The 6000-nt window shown below is 46.5% G+C and overlaps 1 protein-coding gene across 5 annotated transcripts in view; it reads right to left on the reverse strand.

Annotated features, from left to right (window-relative positions):
- LOC147125243 (zinc finger MYM-type protein 3-like) overlaps window positions 1–1682 on the reverse strand; it is a 141488-nt gene extending 139806 nt beyond the window's left edge. For 3 of the 5 annotated variants that reach the window (XM_085999873.1, XM_085999880.1, XM_085999854.1), the window contains exon 1: window positions 1581–1682. The gene's annotated coding sequence lies outside the window, so the exon portion shown is untranslated. Of the gene's footprint in view, window positions 1–461; window positions 560–1580 lie in introns of those variants that run through there. The other 2 variants (XM_085999875.1, XM_085999864.1) reach the window with 2 other exon arrangements.
- Window positions 1683–6000: the final 4318 nt, after the last annotated feature.

The following is a 6000-nucleotide window of genomic DNA, read 5'->3' on the forward strand; positions in this document are numbered from 1 at the left end:
ATATTCTTTTTGGGGTTAGCTGTGGGTGAATACACCCCAGTGTGGGGTACCAAGCCATGTCGATCAGGAAGGTCCAAACTCTGTTCCCTCCTCGATGTTGATCTCAGCTTGCACTCTCCACAGAAACAGTGTGTCCAGGTTTTATTCTGCCAGAGAATAGTCAGTACAAAAAGCTCCTAACCACGATTGACCCTCACCCGCTGCAAAATACTTATTGGGCTAGATGTCAGAGGCGAGGACATTATTGGGCTTGGCTGCAATGCATTTCGCCTCGACAATTCCACCCCTCACCCTCCCCCAAACTCACTGGGCTAACGCATAAAGAATAAGGCGAAGTATGAGAGAGAGAGAGAGAGCAGCCAGCACCTGTAGAACAATGTGCAATCGAACGTTAGTGTCTAAAAAGGTGCTGGGGGCGACCAAAAATAAAAGTGATTTTTTTTTTAAAGCAAAGTATTTACTCAACAATGCGAACCCTGCAGCATTTGCTCCTGGGGCTGTGCAGTTCCATGTACGGCCTCCCTCCGCTGCTGCTTGATTTGCTGCGGGGAGCCGACCAGCACCAACTAAAGCAGGCGCCCCCCACGCTTTAGGCAGAGAGCCTGCGCTGCCCAGGCTCTGCTGTGATTGGCTGCCGCCGCCTGGAATGCAGCAGCCGCCAGGGCTCACGAGACGCTCCGGGGGTAGAAGGCGCGGGTCGTTCCACAATCCCGGACCGGATTCCGCGCCTGCCACACACAACGGAACGGACCGTCTGAACCTCTCTCTCCCTCCCTGCCTTCCTCCTCCTCCTCCTCCTCCTCCCTCTCAACACGAGCTCACTCTCCCACCAATTCCAACCCCCCCCCCCTTCTTCCAAAAACTACCGTCTGACTGGGCGAGACGTCTCCAACCGCCACCATCGCCTCACATTTAACACAAAAATAATAAATAAAAGTCGCCCTGGATGTTTTGTACAATAAAACATTTTCTTTTTGCCCCCACCTTCCCCCCCCCCCAAAAAAAAAAAATGTTTGCAATGCAACGGCTTGGAAGGGAAGGATTAAAAATACCAAATAAAAATATACACACCGAATGCCCTTGACTATCCAGCAGGTTGGATTTTTTTTTTTTTAATTTGAATGCAACTCTCCTCCTAAAAAAAAATTCTACCCAAACAAACGGCACAGAAAAACTATCGGGACCTACACAAAATGCATCATACATTTACACGTTAGTATATATTTCCACTCCCAAACAGGAGCCATTTGTTGCACACAAAACCAGCTGTACAGATGGATCCCAAGGATTATTTAAAAATAACACATTAAACTGATTTTTTTTACCCCCCTTTCGATTCGACCGGAGCACACCTCGCGGATTTTTTTTTGTTCCCTCAGATTTTGCGCGAGTCCGCCATTATTACATTCAGCCATCCTGCGTGAGGCTCAGAGACCTACACACACAAAACAAGCCGGGCAATCATTTCCCATCCCCAAATGAAAACTGCAACTGCAATTAATGACGCAAACGGAGAAGTGAATTTCTAATTCCTGGAGGCCGTTTATGACATAAATTGATAACAAAAAGTGCAGAAATACCTGCGCCACGGCTGCAAAAAAATATCAGCAGCACCCAGCTCCAGAAGTCGGCCGTTCCACTCGGATCAGATACCTCGCTTTCCAACTACCGCTGCAAACTGGGCGCTCCGTCTGATTGACAGGGGGAAGGGGCGGGGCCTTGTGTCTGATTGACGGCGCTCCTGAAGGGGGCGGTACAGTTTCTGATTGACAGCAATAGGGAGGGAGGGGCGGGGCCATGCGTTTGATTGACAACTATGGTGAGGGAGGGGCGGAGCCATGCGTTTGATTGACCGCTATGGTGAGGGAGGGGCGGGGCCATGCGTTTGATTGACAGCTTTAGCGAGGGAGGGGCGGGGCTGTGTTTAATTGACGGTTACGGTAAGGGAAGGGGCGGGGCCATACGTTTGATTGACGGCTATTGTGTGGGGGCGGGTCATGTGTTTGATTGACGGCTGTAGGAAGGGAGGGGGCGGTACAGGGTTTGATTGACAGCTAGGAGGCGGTTCGCTGTACCCGTTTGACAAGCATTGGGGCAGTTACAGTGTCAGGACCGGAACCATTCAAAAAATCCTCTCTGCTCCGCGCGCTCCTACTTTCATTTCATTGTTTTGTGAATTCTGGAAAAAATGAACAATCTTGGAGCATTTGGCTCGAAAAGAATCGCGCGGTCGGTCACTCAGAAAGGAAAATCCGCAACAAACATCTTTAAGAAAAAGAGGAACATTAATTTACGGCATTAAAGTCTGTCTTCAATATCAAGAGTTGTATTTTTGTTCACATTTCCGGATAACATTTTTTTGAGGCGAGTTTTTTTTAATTTTAAAATAGTTCTACATAAAACAGCGTGTAATGAGGAAATTGTTTGGAGAAGTTGGTGATTGATTGACGATTAGGATTGCTTAAGCACGGTTAATGTCTGTGGCTCCCTCTCCTGGGCCTCAGTCCCTCAACAAACCCATCCCCATTCCCCAAAAATGCATCCCCCAACATTCCCGTTCCCCAAAAACCCATCCCCCAACATTCCCGTTCCCCAAAAAAACCATCTCCAAACATTCCCATTCTCCAGCAAACCCATTCCCCAAAAACCCATCCCCCAACATTCCATTTCCCCAACAAACCCATTCCCCAACATTCCCGTTCCCCAAAAAACCCATCTCCAAACATTCCCATTCCCCAACAAAACCATTCCCATTCCCCAAAAACCCATCCCCCAACATTCCATTTCCCCAACAAACCCATTCCCTAACATTCCCGTTCCCCAAAAAACCCATCTCCAAACATTCCCATTCCCCAACAAACCCATTCCTCAACATTACCACTCCCATTCCCCCAAAAGACTCCCATTCCTAACAAATCTATTCCTCAACAAACTCCCTCCCATTCCCTAACAAACCCATTCCAATTCCCAACAAACCCATTTCTCTCCCCAAAATACCAATTCCCCAACATTCCCATTCCTATTCCCCAACAAACCCATTCCCCAACTTTCCCATTCCCCAACAAACCCATTCCCAACAATCCCTTTCCCCAACATTTCCATTCCCCAACATTCCCTTTCCCCAACAAACCCATTCCCTAACATTCCCATTCCCCAACTTTCCCATTCCCCAACAAACCAATTCCCCAACATTCCCATTCCCCAACATTCCCATTCCCCAACATTCCCTTTCCCCAACAAACCCATTCCCTAACATTCCCATTCCCCAACTTTCCCATTCCCCAACATTCCCATTCCCCAACAAACCAATTCCTCAACATTCCCATTCCCCAACGAACCAATTCCCCAACATTTTCATTCCCCAATAAACCCATTCCCATTCCCCAACAAACCCATTCCCCAACAAACCACTTTTCAAATATTCCCATTCCCCAACAAACCCATTCTCCAATGTTGCCATTCTCCAACAACCCCATTCCCATTCCCCAACAAACCCATTCCCATTCCCCAACAAACCCATTCCCCCAAAAAACCATTCCCATTCCTGAAAAACCATTCCCATTCCCCAAAAATTCCAATCCCCAACAAACCCATTCCCCAACATTACCATTCCCCTTCCCCAACAATTCCAGGATTTTGACCCAGCGATGATGAAGGAACAGTGATATATTTCCAAGTCAGGATGGTGTGTAACTTGGAGAGGAACTTGCAGGTGGTGGTGTTCCCATGTGCCTGCTGTCCTTGTCCTTCTAGGTGGTAGAGGTTGCGGGTTTGGGAGGTGCTGTCGAAGAAGCCTTGGCAAGTTGCTGCAGTGCATCTTGTAGATGGTACACACTGCAGCCACGGTGCGCCAGTGGTGGAGGGAGTGAATGTTTACAGAGACATGGTTGCAAGGTGGCCAAGGTTGGGAACTAAATGTTCCAGGGTACTTGACGTTTCGAAAAGACAGGCAAAATGGAAAAGGAGGGGGAGTAGCTCTGATAATAAAGGATGACATAAGGACAGTAGCGAGAAAGGATCTTGGCTCGGAAGATTAAAAAGTAGAATCGGTATGGGTGGAGATAAGGAATAACAAGAGGCAGAAAACATTGGTAGGAGTAGTACATAGGCCCCCTAACAGTAGCGGTATCGTTGGACAGAATATTAATCAAGAAATAGTAGGAGCATGCAACAAAGGTAAATGCAATAATCTTGGGGGACTTTAAATCTTCATATAGACTGGACAAATCAAATTGGCAAAGGTAGTCTGGAGGACGAGTTCATGGAATGCATTCGGGACAGTTTCCTAGAACAATATGCCATGGAACCAACCAGGGAACAAGCTATTTTAAATCTTGTACTGTGTAATGAGACAGCGTTAATTAGCATCTCATAGTAAAGGATCCTCTGGGGCAGAGTGATCATAATATGATAAAATTAACGTGAAATTCTGAGTGACTTGCCTAAGTCTAAAACTAGAGTCTTAAGCTTAAATAAAGGCAATTACAGAGGTATGAGGGGCGAGTTGGCTAAGGTAGATTGGGAAAATAGATTAAAAGGTATGGCGGTAGATAAGCAGTGGCTGGCATTTAAAGAAATACTTCATCATTCTCAACAAAAATACATTCCATTGAGAAACAAAAACTCCACGGGAAAAATGATCCAACCATGGCTAACTAAAGAAATTAAGGATAGCATTAGACTGAAAGAAGAAGCTTATAATATTGTGTTGGTGCAATGTCACAGCCTTGCTTGACCCCAGTCCGTACATGAATTGGATCTGTGGTGGATCCGTTGGTCAGGATCACGGCTTGCATGTCGTCGTGAAGCAGGCGGAGGATGGTGACAAACTTTTGAGGGCAGCTGAATTTGAGGAGAACACTCCATAATCCCTCACGGTTGACAGTGTCGAAGGCCTTTGTGAGGTCAAAGAAGGTCATGTACAGCGGTTGGTGCTGTTTCCTGCATTTCTCTTGTAGTTGACGCGTGGTGAAGATCATGTCCATTGTGCCCCTTAGTGGGCGGAATCCGCATTGTGACTGGGAGGAGCACTTCAGCCACTGGGAGAAGCCAATTGAGGAGGATTCTTGTGATGACTTTCCCTGTGGCAGACAGCAGGGGGACTCCTCTGTAATTACCGCAATCAGACTTGTCACCTTTCTTGAAGATGTTCACAATTATGGCATCTCTGAGATCCCCTGGCGTGCTCTCCTCCTTCCAAATAAGAGAAATGAGTTCATGTTTTCGCGCCAATAGTGCTTCTCCACCATGTTTTAGCGCCTCGGTGGGGATTCCATCTGCTCCTGAGGCCTCGTTATTCTTCAGTTGTCGGATGGCCTTTTCAACCTCATGCCGGGCTGGGGTTGTGCTGAGGTGGTGGCGGGTAGCATGCTGCGGGATGGAGTTGCAAAGAATAACAGTAAGCCTGAGGATTGGGAGAGTTTCAGAAACCAGCAAAGGTTAACCAAAAAATTGATAAAAAGGGAAAAAATAGAATATGAGAGAAAACTAGCAAGAAATATAAAAGCAGATTGTAAGAGCTTCTACACGTATGTAAAAAGGTAGAGATTAGCAAAAGTAAACATTGGTCCCTTAGAGGCTGAGACAGGAGAAATTATTATGGGGAATAAGGGAATGGCTGAAACGTTAAACAAATATTTTGTATCTGTCTTCACAGTAGAAGACACAAAAAGCATACCAAAAATGGTGGGGAACCAAGGGCCTAATGAGGGTGAGGAACTTAACGTAATTAATATAAGTAGAGAAAAAGTACTAGAGAAACGAATGGGTCTAAAAGCCGACAAATCCCCTGGACCTGATGGCCTACATCCTAGGGTTCTAAAAGAGGTGGCTGAAGAGATAGTGGATGCATTGGTTTTGATCTTCCAAAATTCCCTAGATTCTAGAATAGTCCCACCGGATTTGAAGGTCACAAATGTAACACCGCTATGCAAGAAAGAAGGGAGAGAAAAAACAGGGAACTATAGGCTAGTTAGCCTGACATCAGTCGTCAGGAAAATG

The sequence above is a fragment of the Somniosus microcephalus genome, chromosome 1, assembly GCF_052327205.1.
Source record: "Somniosus microcephalus isolate GS21.2 chromosome 1, FLI_Smic_1.0, whole genome shotgun sequence".
NCBI classification, from domain to species: domain Eukaryota; kingdom Metazoa; phylum Chordata; class Chondrichthyes; order Squaliformes; family Somniosidae; genus Somniosus; species Somniosus microcephalus.